The 22,565-nt window shown below is 38.7% G+C and overlaps 1 protein-coding gene across 2 annotated transcripts in view; it reads left to right on the forward strand.

Moving 5' to 3' along the window:
• The first annotated feature begins 15,840 nt into the window (after positions 1 to 15,840).
• Positions 15,841 to 22,565, forward strand: part of Arhgef9 (Cdc42 guanine nucleotide exchange factor 9) — a 303,108-nt gene continuing 296,383 nt past the window's right edge. For both annotated transcript variants that reach the window (XM_075958749.1, XM_075958738.1), the window contains exon 1: positions 15,841 to 16,040. The gene's annotated coding sequence lies outside the window, so the exon portion shown is untranslated. The remainder of the gene's footprint in view (positions 16,041 to 22,565) is intronic.

Genomic DNA, 22,565 nt, shown 5'->3' on the forward strand with positions numbered 1-22,565 from the left:
CATTTATATATTCATTTAATATCCCAACCACAGTTTTCCCTTCCTCCTCTCCTCTTACTGCAATCCATTCTTCCTCTGTTCTTGTTCAGAAAGGGGCAGATTGTTGTCTGGGTTTATGTCCTGCCTGGTTTCTGTCCTCCCACCAGGTCCCATAGCCATTTAGCCCCAAAGAAATCACACAGAGGTCTATGTTAATGATAAACTGATTGGCCCATTAGCCCAGGCTTCTTATAAACTCTTATAACTTATGTTAACCCCTTTTATTCTTATCTATGTTAGCCACATGGCTCAGTACCTTTGTCAGCGGGGCAATCACATCTTCCTTCTCCTGTGGTTGGGACAGGACCGGGGAGGAATGGGCATCCTCCTTCCCAGAATTCTCCTGTTCTCATTGACCCGCCTCTACTTCCTGTTTGGTTGTCCCACCTATACTTCCTGACTGGCTACTGGCCAATCAGCATTTATTTAAAACATAATTGACAGAATATAGACAGTTTTCCTGTACCAGCAGGCCTCCCATGTGTATCAATAAAGCATGGCCTATCAAGTTGAGGTAGGACTTAACGCCTCCTTTTGTATTAAGGCTAGGCAAGGCAGTCCAGTATGACAAACAGACTCCCAAAAGCTAGTCAATTATTAGGGACAGCAATGCTCCCATTGTTAGGAATCCCACAAGTAGAACAAACCACACAACTGTCACATACATGTAGAGGGTCTAATTCAGTCCCATGCAGGCTCCCTGGTTGTCAGTTCAGACTCTGCGAACTCCTATGAGCTCAGGTTAGTTGCTTCTGTGGGTTTTCGTGTAATGTCTTTGACCCTCCCAGTTCATACAATCCTTCCTCCCCCTCTTTAGCAGTATTCTCCAAGTTTGGCCTAATCCCTAATATTTGGTTGTGGGTCTCTGCATCTGTTTGTATCAGTTACTGGATGAAGGCTCTGTTATGTCAGTTGGGGTAGTCACCAATCTTTAAGTGTAGCAGAATATCATTAGGCATCATTACATTGCCTTTCCCCCCCTCCAATCATGTTTGGTTCTATCCTATGTTTCTAGGCCATCCAACCTTTGGGTCCTGGAATGTCAGGTAATATCAAGGGTAAGCTCACTTTCATGGTATACATATGAGGCTGGACCAGTCATTGACTGGCTACTACTCTGATCTCTGTGCCACCCTTATTACCTCAGAACATCTCATAAGCAGGACAGACTAGTTGAAAGATTGTGTGGCTGGATTGGTGTCCCAATGCCTCCACTGGAAGCCTTTTCTGGTCACAGGAGATGGCACAGTTCAGGCTATATATATACTATTGCTAGGAGTCTTAGCTTGAGTCATCCTTGTAGACCACTAGGAGTTTCTTTTGTACTAGGCTTCTACTTGATCCTGAAGAAATGCCACCCCATTTCCAGTCATCTATTTCAGTACTCTCTCTCTTCATCCACCCCCAACCCAATCTCTCATGTTCTCATCTCTACCCATCCACAGTCCACCCATGAAATCTCTTCTATTTCCACTTCCATTGGAGATCCATATGTCCCCCCTTGGGCCCTCCTTGCTATCTAGCCTCTCTGGGTCTGGGTATGGTTATTGGTTATGTTACAGTTAATATTCACTTATGAGTGAATATATACCATGCTTGTCTTTTTGGGTCTGGGTTACCTCACTCAGGATGATATTTTTCTAGTTCTATCCATTTACCTGCATATTTCATGATGCCATTGTTTTTTTACAGCTGAGTTATAATATTGCTTTGTGTAAATGTACCAAATTTTCGTTATCTATTCTTTGACTGATGGACATTTAGGCTGTTTTCAGCTTCTGGATATTATGAATAAAACTGCTATGAACATATTTGAGCAGACATTCTTATGGTATGATTGAGCATCCTTTGAGTATATGCCCAAGAGTGGTATAGCTGGGTCTTGAGATACATCAAGCCCCAATTTTCTGAGAAACCACCATATTGATTTCCAAAGTGGCTGTACAAGTTTGCATTCCTGCCTGCAATGGAGGTATGTTCTCATTGTTCCACATCCTCACCAGCATGAATTGCTGTTTGTGTTTTTGATCTTAGCCATTCTGACAGGTGAAATCTCAGAGTAATTTTGATTTGCATTTCCCTGATGACTAAGGATGCTAAACATGTCTTTATGTGTTTCTTGGTCATTTGAGATTTCATCTGTTGAGAATTCTCTGTTTAGATCTGTACCCCATTTTTAAAAATTGGATTATTTGGTTTTTGAACATATAGTTTCTTTAGTTCTTTATATATTTTGGATATTATTCCTCTATCAGATGTGGAATTTTGTCCCCTTGATGGTATCCTTTGCCTTACAGAAGCTTTTAAGTTTCAGGAGGTCACATTTACTAATTGTCGATCGATCTTAGCATTCAGTTCAGGAAGCTGTCTCTTGTGCCAATGCATTCAACCATGGAATACAGGTTTTTAAAGTATGATCTACTGATTCTTTAGATTTACTCAAGTATTTGTTGCTATGTCCCCCAATTCATTTCTTAATTTACATAGTCTCTCTGTCTTTTAGTTAGTTGCGATAAAGGTGTGTCTATTTTGTTGGTTTTCCCAAAGAACCAACTTTGTTTCATTTATTGTTTGTATTCTGTTTTTTTCTATTTTATTGATTTCAGCCTTTAATTTGATTATTTTTTGCCATCTACTCGTTTTGTGTGAGATTGCTTTTGTTTGTTCTAGACCTTTCAGATGTGCTGCTCAGTTGCTAGTGTGAGATTTCTCCAATTTCTTTTTTGTAGGCACCTAGTGCTATAATCTTTCTTCTTAGCACTGCTTTCATAGTGTCCCATAAGTTTGACTATGTTCTGTATTCATTTCCATTGAATTCTAGAAAGTATGTAATTTCTTTATTTCTGTCTTGATCCATTTTTTATTCAATAGAGAGTTGTTCAGTTTCCAAGAATTTGTAGACTTTCTGTAGCTTTTGATGATGACATTCAGCTTTAATCCATGGCTGTCTGATAGATGCAGTGAGTTATTTCAATTTCCTGTTATTTACGGAGACTTGCTTTGTGTCTGAGCTTGTGGTCAATTTTATAGAAAGTTCCCTGAAGTGCTGAGAAGATACATTCTTTGATGTTTGGGTGAACTGTTCTAAAATATCTGTTAGGTCCATGTGGTTTATAATTCTAGTTAGTCCTTACATTTCTCTGTTCGGTTTTTGTCTGGATAACATGTCCATTGGTAAAAGTTGGGTATTGAAGTCTCCCACTATCAATGTGTTAGGGTCAATATGTGATTTAAGCTGTAGTAGGGTTTCTTTACAAAGTTGTTGCCCTTTTGTTTGAGGCATAGATGTTATGAATTGAAGTGTCATCTCGGAAAATTTTTCCTTTGATAAATATGTAGTGTCCTCCCCCATTTCTTTTGATTAATTTTAATTTGAAATCTATTTTGTTGGTTTTTCTGTTAGCAGTAGTGTGAGTAGTGTGAGTGAATGTGTATATTTCCCTTCTTTTGGTTTTACTGGTGTGAAATTATTTCATTGCTTTGTGGGGTGATTAACCACTTTAGGTTGGGGGTTTTCATTCTGTTAGTCTGTATCTTTAATGGGGAACACAGGCCATTGATACTGAGAGATATCTGTAGTGAGCCGGACAGGATCGCCATTACAAGATGGCGCCGACATCCTGTCTTGTTGGAAATAAACAACTCCATATTTGGCTATGCCTTTGAGAGCTGCGTGTCCCCCGCTTCCCGCATGCGAGGTGGATGAGGATCCTTGAGCCTATCCCTATGCGGTCTGGTGTCAGCTGTTGGTGGCAGCCAATCACAGGGCAACCTGTGTGCCAATTCCCTATTTAAGCAGCTGCCTCAGTGCCGTTCACCCCTTCGCTTCATGCTCTCTCTCCCCTTTGCTTCCTGCCCTTCCCTTCCTCTCCCTCGTTTCCTGCCCCTCCTTTCCTGCTCCCCATCAATCAAGGGCACTCCAGTAAAGCATGTTCTGAGTAGAATCCTGATGTGGTGGTCGTTCTTCCTCGCTGGTCGAGAGGTTCGCCACAGATATCAATGACCAATGATTGTTAATTCCTGTTATTTTGTTGTTATTGTTGTTGTTGGTTGTGCTGTATGTGTGTGTATTTCTCTTCATTTGATTTTGCTGGTGTGAGGTTATTTATTTCTTGAGCTTTCATGGGTTCAGTTAACCTCTTCATGTAGTGCAAACTCTGGTCTTAACAATAAAAACCTGGGTCAGATGTAGGTTTAAAAATGCTGAAAGATCAGAAAGACAAAAGGAGCAAGCAAATCACTTCTTACCTTACCAACTCCTCAGTCTAAAAAGGGCCTCGTTCCTGTCTCTGCCCACCTTATATTCCTCTCTTTGCCCAGTCATATCACTTCCAGTTTCCTCCTCTGTAGTGCTGGGATTAAAGGCACGTGTTTCCCATGTACTGGGATCAAAGGCATGAGCTACCAACTGCTAGCATTAAAGGTGTGTGCCACCACTGCCTGGCATCTATGAGTTAACAAGTAGCTAGCTCCATACTCTGATCTCTAGGCAAGTTTTATTTGTTAGAGCACAAACAAAATTTCACCACATCTTTAGGTGGGAGTTTTACTTCTAGTACCTTCTGTAGGGCTAGATTTGTAGATAGATATTATTTAAATTTGACTTTATCATGAAATATATTATTTTCTCCATCTAAGGTGAATGAAAGTTTTGCTGTATAATAATCTGTAGTCTCTTAAAAGTCTTTACCACATCTCCTCATGCTCTTTTGGCATCTAGAGTCTCCATTGAGAAGTTAGTTGTAATTCTAATAGGTTTGCCTCTATATGTTACTTGACCTTTTTCCCTTGTAGATTTTGATATCCATTCTTTGGTGTGTTTAGTGTTTTAATTACTATGTGGCAAATGGACATTCTTTTCTATTTCAAACTCTTTGGTGTTCTGTATGCTTCTTGTACCTTCATAGGAATTTCCTTCTTTACGTTAGGAAATTTTCTCCTATGATTTTGTTGGAAACATTTTCTGGACCTTTGAAGTGGGTTTCTTCTCCTTCTTCTATTCTTATTATTCTTATATTTTGGTCTTTTCACAGTGTCCCAGATTTCACATTTTCTTTGGCTGACTTATCCGTTTCTTCTACCATATCTTCAACACCTGAAATTATCTCTTCCATAACTTATATTCTGTTGGTAAAGCATACTGCTGTAGTTTCTGTCTGAATTTGTAAATTTTTCATTTCCAGAATTCCCTCAGTTTGTGTTTTATTTTAGTCTATTTTCATTGTCAGTTTTGTTTCCTTCAACTGGTTTTGTTCTTAGATTTCTTTAAGACGTCTATGAATATCCTCAGTTTTTATTTGTGTTTTCCTGGATTTCTTTAAGGGTTCATTAGTTTTCTTTTTAAGGATTTCCACCATCTCCATATAGTTGGATTTAGGTCTTTCTCTTGTGCAGCAGCTATGTTGAAATATTTAGGGTTGACTCTGGTAAGATAGCTGGACACTAGTGGAAAAAATATTGCCCTTGCTGTTCTTATGTTTTTATAGTGGTGTTTAGGCATCTAGGTTCAAGATGAATATATGTCTAGTTGCTGATTTCTTGATTTGTCTTTGCTGGGTGTCTGTTTTGTTTTTTGTTTCTGTTTTCTTTTCTTTTTTTTTCTTGATTTTTCAGAAAGTTTAATGTCTGTGCGTTCCATTTTCCTGGCCTGCTTAGCTAGCATGTTCTCATTGAATGCTGTTGTTGTGGGCTGGGTTGTTCTGATGAGTTGGAGGAAAGAAGACTGGGTGAGAAGGTCTTTGTGATCCATTGAGGATGAGGTCAGAAAGGAAAGGAAGACCACTTCAATTTTCATGCTACAGAGCTGGGGATGAGACTTGGGGATTGGATCTCAGGAAAAATAGGAATGGTATGTGTCTGCCTTCAGTCTACTGGAGAGGAACTGCCCTGGGAGGAGCTGCCCTAAAGTTTGTAGTAGTAGGAGCGGCGGGCTGCTTTCCGCCGCCCAGCTAGCTTTGCCTGAAATAATTACACGGAAGCTGTATTCCTTTAAACACTGCCTGGCCCATTATTTCCAGCCTCTTATTGGCTAATTCTCACATCTCGATTAACCCATTTTTAATAATCTGTGTAGCACCACGAGATGGTGTCTTACCAGGAAGGATTCTAGCCTACATCTGTCTGGGGTCGGAGAATCATGGTGACTGCCTGACTCAGCTTCTTTCTCCCAGCATTCTGTTCAGTCTACTCCGCCTACGTAATTTTCTGTCCCATTAAAGGGCTAAGGCAGTCTCTTTATTTAACCAATGAAATTAACACAAAACAGAAGACTCTCCCTCATCATTTCCCCTTTTTCTGTTTAAACAAAAAAGTAAGGCTTTCACTTTAACATAGTAAAATTACATATAACAAAACAGTTATCAAGCAAGAATTACAGTTATAATATTTATATCTACTTTATCTCTTATCATAACTAAGGAAAACTATAACTATCCATTCATTCTTCAACTCCATCAAAGACTCCAGAAGGATATAATACTACCTACGTAAACAAGAAATAAGCAACCTCCAAAACTCTAGAAATGACAGAGACAACTCGTTGCCTGGACAGTCACCCAAAGTTCCTCTGTACCGTTGGGACATCCATCTTCAGCCTACAGGCCCATAGTATCCAACAGATTTTTCCATGAAGCAGGAAATTTCAAAGACAGTTTAGCCACTTTCCTCTGTCCTGCAGAATGTCTTGCAGACTCTTTCATGAATCAGGAACCCCGAAAGATCAGCTCACCTTTAGGCAAGTTCAGCAGTTCTCTCCCTGCGGGTTCTCTTTGTCCAGTTTATGCAACAGTCCAGGCAAGAGCAGTTTCTTGCCCAAATGGCTATCAAACTCCATAAGGAGCCTCTTTGATGCCCATCTTCCTCTTGAAGTAGGTTTGTGTCTCATTGTCATGAAAAGCCCTAAGTTATTAAAACATTTAAATGCCATATTCTGTAGTCTTTGAAAGATATGAAGAATGCCTATCTAACTGAAATATATCTCTATATATCTAGAAAATCTAACTAATATGACTACAAGCTTGACTATTATTTATGATTATCCATCAACAACCTGTATTTCCTAATTATACATTACATTTTTAAATGAACTACACAATCACAATACCTTAATCAAGATCAGATATACATATAACAAAATTGACCTTAAAATCCACACCAATGTAAATTATTCATATCTATATCATTTCCCCTTTTAAATGTAAAAGAACATTTATCAACAATATTTGGGAATATGGGCGCAGTTTTATCTTCCAAACTGCTTCCTGCTGTATTGGGGCGCAGTTATTCAGGTCTTTTATGGGATAACCTGTCTGTTAGGTTCATCTCAGTCAGCAGTTGAGCAAAGTAATTTTCTGAGGATGTTCACAGCAACCTTTCAGGAGGGTGTGGTCTATCATACCAAATTGGGATAGAAACAGTCCACAGGGTCTCATCCTCTGTGAAAACAAAAGAAGACCCTCTCCAATGCATCATATCCTTAGACCCAAATTCTGAAATCATACCCTTATGATATCCATTCTGGTTTAGCTTGGCAGCCCATATAATGAAATGTCTCTCTGTACTTAGCTCCTTCACAGTCAAAAATTTTAAAGAAAACACAATAATACAAAGAATCCAGACTCTCTGTGAATTTTCCATTTTTACGTGGCTTATTTTTACTCTATCACTTTACTTTATTCTGTCTCTTTAAAGACTTTAAAGACTTTTACCCTTTTTAAAAAAGGCATTAACTTTATTCTCTATATTTTTTTCTCTCTCCCAAGCCTATGTCTGAATCTGTCCTATTGTGAATCTATAATTTTTTTACTATCCAGGAGCAGTTCTTAAAATGCTAAGCACTTCTTAAAAACTTAAGTTGCACCATGTAGGGGTAATACAGTATTGCCTGTTTACTGCCAGTCTAAACCTTAACTGTGCTGTTATTATGGTAATTACGATCAGTCCTGCCTGAGGTCAGCACAGTTCAGCATGGAGCAGCCGCTCCTGCCTCATATCCATTTGGTGCCCCTGAGCTGCGCACAGTTCCAGGCACATAGCAAGTCCACATTGGAGCCACAGTCAGCAGTTTAATTCTGAGACTGAGCGTGCAGCACAGAAACTCTTTTCATCCAAGTTACAGCCAAATCTGACACGCAGAGCACTGGGCAGTCTGAAAACACCTCCCTGTATGGCGGCAGGAATCTGCCTTGCTTTCCTGCCTGACCAAGTCTGATTCTGCCATCTACAAGGCAGGAAGAGCTGAGCCAAGGGCATGGTTTCAGCTACTTTCCTCCTGATCCCAAGCAGGAACACAAACATCCAGTCCCATAAAAGCCATTGAAATGCTTTAAAGCCAGAGTTTGCATTGGCGGCACAGCCACAGGAAGCAGTGTTTTAAAATGATGCAGCGTTTTTTCTGCTGCTGTTGCTGAATCAGGAAATCTCTCTAAAGCACGCCCTAGCAAATAGCAAAAGGCTGTGCTAAACTCTGTTGGGTTTTTTTTGTATTTAAAATTAAGCTCTCTTAGGTTTTATGTGGAGTTCACTACCGCTTTGGTTGCCACTCTGTAGTAGTAGGAACGGCGGGCTGCTTCCCGCTTCCCGCCGCCCAGCTAGCTTTGCCTGAAATAATTACATGGAAACTGTATTCTTTTTAACACTGCCTGGCCCATTATTTCCAGCCTCTTATTGGCTAATTCTCACATCTCGATTAACCCATTTTTAATAATCTGTGTAGCACCACGAGATGGTGTCTTACCAGGAAGGATTCTAGCCTACATCTGTCTGGGGTCGGAGAATCATGGTGACTGCCTGACTCAGCTTCTTTCTCCCAGCATTCTGTTCAGTCTACTCCGCCTACGTAATTTTCTGTCCCATTAAAGGGCTAAGGCAGTCTCTTTATTTAACCAATGAAATTAACACAAAACAGAAGACTCTCACCCATCAAAAGTTAGCAGGGGGCACCTACTGAAGTTGGGGTCTCGGACAAAGCACTGTGTTTGTGGAGGAATGTTATAAGGGAAAGACCTGCGGGATCTGTAGGAGATGGAGGTGGTGTAAGGAAGGCTGCTGTGGGTGTTCTGTTGCAGATGTGGGGATCTTCTTCAATTTGTGTTCAGTGTTTATTAATTTTCATTGTAGCAGCCATTCACCTCCTTGTTTAAGTCTATTCCTAGGGATTTTTTGGGGCTATTGCAAATGATATCATTTTAATGATTTTTTTCTCAGTGAGTTTATTAGGTATAATAGGAAAGCTACTGATTTTTTACATGTTGATTTTACTACTTACTATTTCTTTTTGAATTTGGTGATCAGTACTATGAATCTTTTAATGGACTATTTTGGAATTTTCTCAATATAGAATCATATTACCTAAAACAAGAACAATTTATTTTCTTCTTTTTCTTTATTTCCTTTGTCTTATTTCTGTAGCCTCAGTTTTAAGTATTATAGTGAGAGTTTCCACCCATGATCTGTTTTTAATTTTACAGACCATGTTACCCAGATTGTGGTAACACCAACCAAAGAATAGATAACCCAGCCAACAAAGGCGAGACTATATATCCATGCCAGAAAAAACCCACAAGTGTCACAAAACCAGAACAAAGAAAGGGTATTTGGAGGGGAAGGCTCAAGTTATATAAGAAGACAGGCCCATCAAAGTATCATCTAATTTCTCAGTTTAGTAGCAAGAAGAGCCTACTGTAATTTGAAGTGTAAATTTGTTAATATTCATGAAGCACTTAGAGTGGTCCTTGGAATACAGTAAATACTATAAACCTATTTATTAGCGCTGTTTGACTCATAGATATATCTGAAGTGTGTCTTCTGAAGTCAGAATAGTTTTCCATTCCTTTTATACATCTTAATTGGTTAAAGATGAGCCTGTTTATTGTCATTAACTCAACAGCTGTCATTTATCTAAAAATGTTAGACCAACTGTACAAATATGATTCCCAGTGAAAGGTAGAGAGAACTTGCCAGATGTTTAATCAGTGATATCTTCAGAGATGAGAGGTGGAATGTCATAATTAAAATAAAGTCACATTTTCATGGTAACAGTTGTGTGTAATCCCAAAACTCGGGAAGCTGAAACAGGAGGATTATAAGCACTTTAGACCCAATTTTAAGCAATTAAGATATATAAAAGGGATGGATCATTGGTTAGAAATACCTGAAGTTCACTTTGCTTGGCTCATGAGTAATATCCTAGACTCTTAAACATGCTGTTTAAGTTTCTTTGTTAAAAGCAGTACTTCTGTATTAAGAGACTAAAATTAGTTGTCGCATCCAAGACAAAGACCACACAATCCAAGGTATTTTGCTAAGACAAAATGTTTTACTTTCAGTAAAGAGTGCAAGCAGACAAACACACCCAACTGGAGATTTTTCTGGGCTCTTATTCCTAAAGTAAAGGGGAATCTGTGAATGAAATCTGAGTGGTCAGAGCTTGGTCTCATATTCTTTTGTGATTAACTATTAGAGAACAGCACTGTTTCTAGGGAGAAATAAAAAAATGAGCATATATATCTTTTTACACGTTGGATTTATTTTATTTTTTCATTTTGAGATTATAATATAACATCACTCTCCTTTCCTCCCTCCAAGCCCTCCCACATACCGCTTCTTGCTCTCTTTAAAATTTGAAACCTTTTTCATTAATTGTTATTACATGCATATATGTATATATATACAAGTATATTTCTAAATATTACTTGATCATTCTGTATAATGTTATTTGTATATTTTTATTACAAGAAATACTAATAAGGGAAGAATTTATATTTCTTCTATGTAGCTTTTTAATTTTTTAAATGAACTTTTATCTTGTTCAACGCTTTGATAAAAAAGCCATCTCTTAGATTTCAACAAAACTAATTTGAAACTTTAGTACTTCTTAACAGATTTACATATGTCTACTATATCTTAACTTTTAGTAGGCTTATATAGTAAAACAGGATTTATACATGTAAGAGTTGTCAACATAAGCATCATTCCACAGAAAAACTATATATGTGGTGGCTTGAGAGAAAATGACCCCCATTAGGAGTAGCACTATTAGATGTGCGGCTTTGTTGGAGTAGGTGAGGTCTTGTAAGAGGAAGTATGACACTGTGGGTGTAGGCTATGAGGTCTCCTATACTCAATATATGCCCAAGGTGAAATATAGTTCTTTTCCTGTTGCCTGCAGCTCAAAATGTAAACCCTTAGCTCCCTTTTCAGCACCATGTCTGTCTAAACACCTCCATGATGCTAATGGACTAACTTCTGAAACTGTAGGCCAACCCTAGTTAAGTGCTTTCTTTGATAAGAGTTGTGATGGTTATGGTGTCTCCTCACAGCAAGAGAAACCATAATACAATATTGAAGCCTTTTATATATTAATTTTATTTTCACTTCTAAAACAAAATAGGATCTTTGACTTGGTAGGATCAATCTATAGATCTGACAATTAAAATTTTTTATTCTCTTACAAAATCAAGAAAAGTATCATTTATTGAAAATACAGTTTAATAAGAATGTGTCAGACTTCAGACTCTGCGACAGTACTGAAAACAGCCTTGTGTTAGAATAAAAACAGACAGGAGGACAAATGGAACTGAATCAAGGACCCATATATTAATCCATACACCTTTAAACAGGTGATTTTTGATAAGAAACAAAAAATGTAAAATGGAAAAAAAGAAATTATATTTAACAAATAGTGCTGGCATAACTGGATAGCAACATGTAGAAGAATGAAAATATCTATCACCATGCACAACTGGATCAAAGTCCTCAACATAAAGCCAGCCACACTGAACCTAATAGAAGAGAAAATGTGAAGCACACTTGAACGCATTGGCACAGGAGACCACTTCCTAAATAGAACCCCTAAATAGAACAGACACTGAGAAGAATGATTAATAAATGGGACCTCCTGAAACTGAAAAGCTTCTGTAAAGCAAAGGGCACTGTCAACAAGACAAAACGACAGCCTACAGAATGGGAAAAGATCTTCACTAACCCCACATCAGACAGAGGGATGATTTCCAAAACATACGGAGAACTCAAGAAATTAGTCATTAAAAGAACAAATTATCCAATAAAAAATAAAGTACATACCTGAACAGAGAACTCTCAACAGAAAAATCTAAAATGGCTTAAAAATACTTAAGGAAATGCTCAACATCCTTAGCCATTAGAGAAATGCAAACCAAAACAACCCTGAGATTCCATCTTACACCTGTAACAATGGCCAAGATCAAAAACACTGATGACAGCTTATGCTGGAGAGGATGTGGGGTAAAGGGAGCACTCTTGCATTGCTAGTCAAAGTACAAGCTGGTACAGCCTCTTTGGATGTCAGTATGGCGATTTCTTAGAAAATTAGGAAACAACCTACCTCAAGACCCAGCAATACCACTTTTGGGTATATACCCCAAGGATGCTCAATCGTGCCACAAGGACATGTGCTCAACTGTGTTCATAGCAGCATTGTTTGTCATAGCCAGAACCTGGAAACAGCCCAAATGCCCCTCAACCAAAGAATGGATAAGGAACATGTGGTACATTTACACAATGTAGTACTAAATAGTAGAGAAAAATAACAGCATCTTGAAATTTGCAGGCAAATGGATGGATCTAAGAAAATATCATATTGAGTGAGGCAACCCAGATCCAGAAAGACAATTATCATATCTACTCATTCATAAGTGGTTTTTAAACATAAAGCAAAGAAAGCCAGCCTACAAATCACAATCCCAGAGAACCTAGACAACAATGAGGACCCTAAGAGAGACATACATGGATCTAATCTACATGGGAAGTAGAAAAAGACAAAATCTCCTGAGTAAATTGAGAGCATGGGGACCATGGGAGAGGGTTGAAAGGGAGGGGAGAGGAAGGGAGGGGAGCAGAGAAAAGCATATAGCTCAATAAAATCAATAAAAAAGATTGTGTCAGAGATTGAGAAATAATAAATGACTGATCCGTCTCATAGAGGCCTTTTCTTTGCTCTTTTGTGTGGTCTAGTTTTTATGCCAACTTAAGATATGCTAGAGTCATTTTGGAAGAGAAAAATTCAGTTTTAAAAACGTACCACCACCAGATCAGAATGTGGGCAAGCCTGTGATGCATTCATTTCTTTTCACTGACAATTGGCATGAGAGGGCCCAGATGATTGTGAGTGGGGTCACCTTTGGGCTGGTGGCCCTGGATGTTATAAAAAAGCAGACCAAGCAACCAGAAGGAGCAAACCTGTAAGCATCACTTTACCATGGCCTCTCCATCATCTCCTGCCTCCAGTTTCCTGCCTTGAGTTCTTGACCTGTCTTCCCTGGATGATGAACTGTTACTTGGAAGTATAAGATTTGAAATAAGCCCTTTCCTCTCCAAGTTGATTTTTGGTCATGGTGTTTTGTCACAGCCATAGAAGCCCGAAGACATAAACCAAATACTTCGAGATGTAAGTTCAATGTAATATACTTTAATATAATTTTGGTATAAATTTTATGGGATTAAAGTTTACATGGCAAAATATTTTTCAATGTAACCATGTTAAGTACATAGTTTATTGGTATTTACATATACCCATAATGGTGTGAATAAATCACTGGCCATTTTTAGAGCTATTGTATCATTCAAAGTAAACATGTTATTCCCATAAAATGATTCCCCATGTACCTTTGTCCATTGATTTTGGTAATAATTATTTTTATTAGTTCTTTGGGAGTTTTGTACTATGTGTTTTGATCATATTCATACAGTCAACTCTCCCTAAATCTACCTCTCCTTCTTTACCAGCCCCAAATCCTTCGAGACCAATATGTACTGCCTAAATATTCTTTGATATATAGTCTTCCAAAAAGTGGTTAATTTACCAGAGACTACACTGTCAGAGAAAACTGCTTTCTTTTTTTTTTGTCTCCTAGAAGCCAAATATTGTGAAAAGCTCTAAGGCTAGAGATGGGATTGTGAGCTGAAGTTCCATCTCTGTCTGAGATTTGGCCTGGTTGGGCTTGCATAGGTTTTCTTCATAGTGTCACAATTACTATGAGTTTATACATACACTTGCCAAATATCTGCAGAGGATACTGATTTTGTTTTGTGGTCATTTAATGTCTCAGGATCTTCCATCTTTTTGCCCTTCTTCTGTAATGATTGCTAAGTCTTGGGAAGCTAGGTTGTGGTATATGTGGTCCATTTAGGGTTGCAAATCCTGTAGTCTTTTCACCTTGACAAGCTGTGGCTGTCTGTGTTAATCACTGAGTCAGGCATGTTGAATAGCACGGCTTAAATAGGTAGTGCTCTATGGGCTCTCTGATCGCTGGTGTCAAAGCTGGAGTCTGAATTATTCCCTCTGTCTCAGAACTCATCAATTTAGGAACTGAGAGTGTGTCACATGCCTGTGTACCAATGAAGGTTTATTGAGATCAACTCCATCCTAACTACAATTGACTTTTTTCATGCTAACAATGCACTTGAAGTAGCTTATTCACTGCCTTTGCAATTGTTTATCTTTTTATAACATCTATGCCAAGTATTAATGATTATTAGCTCTTTTAAATAATGATATGGCAATTCAAAATAAAATGAACTTCTCAAGGCTATTGAGTCATTAAGTATCAGAAGAGAGATTTCAATCTATATATGTCCATATATGTTGCAAATTACATTTAATCCTCTTAAAATTCAGACATATGTATATGGTGTAAGGACCAAATAAATAACAAAATAACAGAAATTTGTGGCAGAAGAACTTTTGGAGTGGTTAAGATTTTCTAGCCCAATGTAGTCCAAGAAGAAATTTTATAGGTATCCTATATTTATTTAGAACTGTTATTTATATAAGTACTCTTACAAATGACCTTCTGTGATATTTTCAGTGCCTCTTCTGGAAGCTTAGAACTTCATATTCCCCAAAGGTTGGTTGTTGTGGGATACTTTTACAGGGTGTGAAGATACATTGCTGTGATTGGGTTAATAAAGAGCTGGGTTGTCAACAGCTAGGCAGGAAGTAGAGGTGAGACTTCTGGGGAAAGAGGGAAAGAGAAAGGAGAAGATAATAGAGGCACGGAAGAGATGCCAATGAGACATGGGGGGAGTCAGACATACAGAATAAAAGAAAGATAAAAAGCCGCATGGTAAAATATAGATGAATAAAATCAGGTTAATTTAAGTTATAAGAACTAGAGGGAAAAGCCTAAGCTAAGGCTGAAATCTCACAATTAATGATAAGTCTCCACATCATTATTTGTGAGCTGGTGGCCCAAAGAAAAATCTGACTACGGTTAGAGACTTGTCCAAGATCATTAAGTGAATAAATTACCAAAACTAGTATAGAATTTCGCTTTCTTGTCTTCTATCTCAGTGTTTTTGTGCCATTTGGAGCCACCCTAAAGCGAGGTATGGTGATTTATTACTGTGATTCCAGAACTTGGAAGGTGAAAGCAAGGAGATCAGGAATTTAAGGCCCGATTGGAATGCATACTTAGCTGAAGGACATCCTGGAATATGTGAGACCTTATGCCAAAAACAAAAACAAAATCCCAAAGCAAACAAACGAAAACACTTAGAAGAGCAGGCAGGATTTGTATTGAGGAGGTTAGGAAAGCACATAACCTGAACAAAACCTATGGAGGAGCCTGAAAAGCAATGAAGGAATATCGGAGGGACTGGTTGTAGTCAAAGGTTGAGAAGTCTGTCAGCAAGAAATACTGAATTGCTTTTCTCAGCTTTGAGTGCAACTTTAGATTCTGTGACCTGCAGTTCCACACTTATCCACTGGGTAGCACTGCTGTGCTATTTTGAAGCTATTGCAGTTAAGGGTTAGGAAACAGGAAACTGCGCCAATCCGTTCGTTCCTTAGACTTTTACGCCGGCTATTGAAAGGACCCTCTCTTCACCCTTGCCTACCTAACAGTCATTTTATTTCTCCCTTCTCCGTGAAATATTGGGCCCACGGACGTGCTCTTTTCCTACCAGCCTTCCGTAAGCAGAAACATCAACTCATTCTGACGTGCCTCCTCCTCTCTATCCCGGTGGTAAGTCTCTCTTGAACTTCTTTTGCTACATTGCCTCTGGGAAATACAGAACCTTACTCCTTTCTTATAGCAACTATTCCCATATCTATTCATAGACAAACTCCTCTTCCCTCTGCTTCTCTCTCTCATTTTAAAAAATGCGCAGGCTAGGCATTCTTGTTCATAGTGTAAACTCTTTCCTCTATTCAGAAGATGCCCGAATTCATTCATTTCAAACAAGTGTTTGGAGCCAAGCCACCTAGGTACAAAATAGATACGGCCGTTACTAGGACGCTGGGATAACGTGCAAGGTGGTGGTGGTGGGGTTTAAACATATCTTCCAGCTCCTTACCATTTGAAACAAGGTAGGAGCAAAGAGCACTGTGAGGGCCCCCTGGCTTATTTGACTGAGGGACCAGAATTTAAAATGTAGCTTTGAAGGCTCAGAGTCTAGGCAATAGGCAAGTCTTGTGGAGGAGAAGAAGAAGCCTAGCAATGACAATAGACACAGAGTCCTGGGCTGAGCATGTTGAACAGCTTAGCGAACAAGAGTAGAGGAAAAGCCTGTGGCTAAAGCCAGAGTACTAATTCGAGCCAGGCTACCTGGATTCCATTTTAGCGCTCTCCATCATCTGTTAGCAGGGAAGCATTTAGTTTCTTGGACCTTTCGTTAGTTTACTCTCTTTATTTGTAAAATGAGGGAAAATCCAGAATAGCTGTTCACAATCCTAAAACTCCACAGTGCTTTGAAGACCACAGTTTAATTGTTGTTGCCATCTGAAGTGACACTGTGAGAGTCTATATTCCATTTAAGGTGAATGTGTATACTGTTGCTAGAGGAAATGAATTCCTGGAGGTATTTCATAACATTTGTCATTTCCACCTAAAATTTCTGGGAAAAAAATAAAAAACAAATCTGGGGTCTGGAGAGGCGGTTGATTCAACAGTTATAAATCTTTATGTGGTGCACGTAAACTCACGCAGGCACACACATATATACCTTAAATAAACAAATAATCTTTCAGAAAACAACAGCAAAATCCCAATATTTCTGGGAATTTTTGGTTCTATGTTACTTAATTTTAATTATGATTAAATGAGTAAACATGTAAAATTACTTGACGCGGTAATTTGGTTAGTAAAAATTTTAAACTATGTTAAGATTTATTTTAATTTTGCAAGCTTATACAGATTTATATAAACTTATATTTAGGGGTTAAATTTTTATATGCATGGATCTAATGAATTTTTGTTTACTCCCAGAACTTTATTAAAGGAATTTCAGAATTCATTTATTGGTTCTTTATTGTGGAGGAGGCAAAAGCGCTCCAACCTTGATACCCTTTTATACTCTCTCATTTGCTTGGGAAATTTTAATGGGATATTTCTGTTCTTTATTGCCATACTTATCTGAAGTCACACTTTCTTTCTCAGGGTAAAAATAAATATATTACTTTTTGACACTATGTCTAAAATCCTGAGAAATACCTTAAGAGAGGAATTCCTCATTTTGTTTATAGTTTCCTTGGGTTCAGTCAAGCCCAGAAGGAATGATGGAGGAAAGTAGGCCACATCATAGCACATCAGAAAGGAGAGAAAGGGAGCTGCTTACATTCAGCTGAATTCTACTTTTCATCCTTTAATTCTATCTAAGTCCTTAGCCTATAGCATGAGATTGCTGGTATTCAGTGTGGGTCTTCCCCTTAGTTAATCCTCTCTACAAACACCATTGCACACAAAAAGCAGCCAAGTCAGCAATGAATATTAATCATTACTTCCAAACAGGATGCTTTTTCTGGGGCTACTATAAGTTTTCTTTTTTAAAATTGATTTTACTGAGCTATACATTTTTCTCTGCTCCCGTCCCTGCCTCTCCCCTCCCCTTCAGTGTCTCTGTTTTCTTTCTCAGCCCATTTCTCATCTGTGTAAAGGAGGGCTACTGATTTTTTGACAATAATGTAGTAAAATTTAAAGTCAACAACAAACAAATCTCTAATAAGTGCAAAAATTCTTGAAGATTACATAGTTCATTTGTGACTAGTGAATGGGTCAAAGAAGACATTAAGAATGAAATAAAAAATAGGAAATAGGAGGGCTACTGATTCTTTTGAGTTAATCTTGTATCCTGCTACATTACTGAAAGGCTTTATAAGTTGTAGAAGTTCCTTGGTAGAATTTTTGGGGTCGCTCATGTAAACTATCATATCATCAGCAAATAGAGTTTGACTTCTTCTTTTCCAATTTGTATCTCCTTGATCTACTTTTGTTGTCTTATTGCTCTAGCTAGGATCTCAAGAATTATATTGAATAGATATGGAGAGAGTGGACAACCTTGTCTTGTTCCTGATTTCAGTTGGATCACTGTGAATTTCTCTCCATTTAGTTTGATGTTGGTTCAAACTAATAAACTTGCTGTATATTGTCTTTATTATGGTTAGGTATGTTTTTTGTATCCCTGCTCTCTCCAAGACCTTTAACATGAAGGAATGTTGTATTTTGTAGAAAGCTTTTTCAGCATCGAATCATGTGGTTTTTATTTTTCAGTCTGTTTATATAGTGGATTATGTTGACAGATTTTTGTATGTTGAGCAATTCCTGCATCTTTGTGATGAAGCCGACTTGATCATGTTGGATGATGGTTCTGATGTGTTCTTGGATTCGATTTGCCAGTATTTTATGTAGTATTTTTGCGTCAATATTCTTGAGTGAGATTGGTCTCTAATTCTCTTCTTAGTAATGTCTTCATGTGGTTTGGATATCAGGGTAATTGTAGCCTCATAAAAAGTTAGACAATGTTCCTTCTGTTTCTATTGTGCGGAACAATTTGAGGAGTATTGGTATTAGTTCTTTGAAAATCTTGTAGAATTTGGAGCTGAAACCATCTGGCCTTCGGCTGTTTTTGGTTGAGAGACTTTTGATGAATGTTTTTATTTCTTCAGCAGTTATAGATCTGTTTAATTTGCTTATCTGATCTTGATTTAATTTTGGTAACGGATATTTATCCAGAAAGTTGTCCATTTCTTTTAAGTTTTTCAAATTTGTGGAGTACAGGATTTTGAAAAATGACCTGATGATTCTCTAAATTTCCTCCAGGTCTGATGTTATGTCCCCCTTTTCATTTCTGATTTTGTTAATTTGGACATTTTCTCTCTGCCTTTCGGTTAGTTGGATAAAGGTTTGTCTATTTTATTGATTTTCTTGAAGAATCAACTCTTTGTCTCATTGTTTCTTTGGATTGTTTTCTTTGTTTCTATTTTGTTGATTTCAGCTCTCAATTTATTTCCTGACATCTAGCTCTCTTGGGTGAGTTTGCTTCCTTTTGTTCTAAAGTTTTCAAACGCTCTGTTAATTCACTAGTGTGGGATTTTTCCAGCTTCTTTATGTAGGCATTTAGTGTTATGAACTTTCGTCTTAACACTGCTTTCATTGTGTCCCATAAATTTGGGTATGTTGCGTGGTGATTTTCTTTGAATTTTAGGAAGTCTTTAATTTCTCCCTTTATTTCTTTCTTGACCCATTGATGATTCAGGTGAGCATTGTTTAATTCCCATGTGTTTGTGGGATTTCTGGAATTAGTGTTGCTGTTGAATTCTAATTTTAAGCCATGGTGATCTGATGAGATACATGGGGTTATTCCATTTTTTGTATATATTGAGGTTTGTTTTATTATTGAATATTTGGTCAATTTTTGTGAAGGTTCCATGAGGTGTGGAGAAGAAGGTATATATTCTTTTATGTTTGGATGGATTATTCTATAGATGTCTATTAAGTCCATTTGAGTCATAAGATCTGTTAGTTCCCTTATTTCTCTGTTAATTTTTTGTCTGACTAACCTGTCCAGTGGTATGAGTGGAGTGTTGAGGTCTCCCACTATTAGTGTGTGGGGTTTAATGTATGATTTAAGCTTTGGAAGTGTTTCTTTTACATATGAAGGTACCCTTGTATTCAGGGCATAGATGTTCAATATTGAGATTTCCTCTTGATGGAATTTTCCTGTGACTAATATGAAATATCCTTCTTAGTTTCTTTTGATTGATTTTAGTTTGAAGTCTATTTTGTTAGATATTAGGATAGCTATACCTGCTTGTTTCTTAGGTCCTTTTTTTTAAATTTTTTTATTTTTTTTTATTGAAAAAAAATTTCCGCCTCCTCCCAGCCTCCCATTTCCCTCCCCCTCCTCCCACTCCTCTCCCCCTCCCCCCACTCCTCTCCCCCTCCCTCTCCAGTCTGAAGAGCAGTCAGGGTTCCCTGCCCTGTGGAAAGTCCAGAGTCCTCCCCCCTCCATCCTGGTCTAGGAAGGTGAACATCCAAACTGGCTAGGCTCCCACAAAGCCAGAACATGAAGTAGGATCAAAACCCAGTGCCATTGTCCTTGGCTTCTCAGCAGCCCTCATTGTCTGCCATATTCAGAGAGACCGGTTTTATCCCATGCTTTTTCAGTCACAGTCCAGCTGGCCTTGGTGAGCTCCCAATAGATCAGCCCCACTGTCTCCATGGGTGGGTGCACCCCTTGTGGTCCTGACTTCTTTGCTCATGTTCTCCCTCCTTCTGCTTCTCATTGGGACATTGGGAGCTCAGTCCGATGCTCCAGTGTGGGTCTCTGTCTCTATCTCCATCCATCGCCAGATGAAGGTTCTATGGTGATATGCAAGATATTCGTCAGTATGGCTATAGGATAGGGTCATTTCAGGTTCCCTATCCTCAGCTGCCCCAGGAGCTAACTGGGGACATCGCCCTGGGCACCTGGGAGCCCCTCTAGGCCCAAGTCTCTTGCCAACCCTAAGATGGCTCCCTTAATTAAGATATGTGCTTCCCTGCTCCCCTATCCCACCTTCCTTTATCCCAATCATCCCGTTTCCCCAAGTTACCCCCATCCTCCCCTTCTCACTTTTCTCTCCCCATCTCCCCTTACCCCTCTCCCACCCCACCCCTAAGATCCCAGTTTTTTTTCTCGGCAATCTTGTCTACTTCCCATAACCAGGAGGATAGCTATATGTTTTTCTTTGGGTTCACCTTCTTATTTAGCTTCTTTAGGATATCAAATTATAGACTCACTGACCTTTGTTTATGGCTAGAACCCAATTATGAGTGAGTACATCTGGACGGGTGAGTGTGTGCTATCCAGGGGCGGATTGTCCCGGAAGAGAGCACAAACCCCCCTCCCCCAGCTCCTTCTGCAGGGCTGTCTTTCTTACACACGACCCAGCCCCCCAGCACCACCCCCCAACCCTGCCCTGCTGTATGCTAGGACCAGTGCTCAAGAACAGTTTTAAGCTCCAGAGCGGTGAGTGCCTGCCTACCTGGCAGGCCTCAAGGTCCCCTGTAAGGGAGCCCGAGTACCTTCAGCTCGTGCTCCAGGGTCTCCTGTGCTCTCCTGAATCTTAGGTCCTTTTGATTGAAAAATTTTCCCCCAACACCTTACTCTGAGGCAATGTCTGTCTTTGAGGTTGAAGTGTATTTCTTGTATGTAGAAGAAGGTTGGATTCTGGTTTTGTATCTAATCTGTTAAACTGTGTCTTTTTTTTACAGGTAAGTTGAGTCTATTTATATTAAGGGATATTAACAACCAGTGATTGCTATTTCCTGCTAATTTAGTTTTTGTTGTTGGTGATGTTATTTTGTGTTTTTCTCTTTTTTGGGGATTTACTGCTGTGAGATCATCAATTGTCTGTGTTTTTGTTGATGTAGCCAACTTTGGTTGAAATTTTTCTTCTAGTACTTTGTGTAGGGCTCCCTTTGTGGATAGGTATTGGTTAAATCTAATTTTGTCATGGGATATGTTGTTTTGTCCTTCTATTGTGATTGAATGTTTTGCTGGGTATAGTAGTCTGGGCTGCCATCTGTGGTATCTTTTTTTTTTAATTTTTTTTATTGAAAAAAAATTTCTGCCTCCTCCCAGCCTCCCATTTCCCTCCCCCTCTCCCACTCCTCTCCCCCTCCCCCCACTCCTCTCTCCCTCCCTCTCCAGTCTGAAGAGCCGTCAGGGTTCACTGCCCTGTGGAAAGTCCAAAGTCATCCCCCCTCCATCCATGTCTAGGAAGGTGAACATCCCAACTGGCTAGGCTCCCACAAAGCCAGAACATGAAGTAGGATCAAAACCCAGTGCCATTGTCCTTGGCTTCTCAGCAGCCCTCATAAAGGACGGTTGGATAGGGGAGCAGGGAAGCGCATCTGTGGTATCTTAATATCTTCATAACGCTTGATCAAGACCTTCTGGCTTTCATTGTCTCCATTAAGAAGTCAGGTGTAATCCTAATAGGCCTGCCTTTATATGTTACTTGGCCTTTTTCCTTTGCAGCTCTTAATATTCTTTCTTTATTATGTATGTTTAGTGTTTCAATTTTTACATGGTGAGGGGAATTTATTTTTGATCCAGTGTATTTGGTGTTCTGTATGCTTCTTGTATCTTCATAGGCGTATTTTTCTTTATGTTGAGAAAGTCTTCTTCTGTGATTTTGTTAAATATATTTTCTGTTCTTTTGAGTTGAACTTCTTCTTTTATACATATTATTTTTAGGATTGGTCTTTTCATGGTGTCCCATATTT

This window comes from Microtus pennsylvanicus, chromosome X (assembly GCF_037038515.1).
Source record: "Microtus pennsylvanicus isolate mMicPen1 chromosome X, mMicPen1.hap1, whole genome shotgun sequence".
Lineage (NCBI taxonomy): Eukaryota > Metazoa > Chordata > Mammalia > Rodentia > Cricetidae > Microtus > Microtus pennsylvanicus.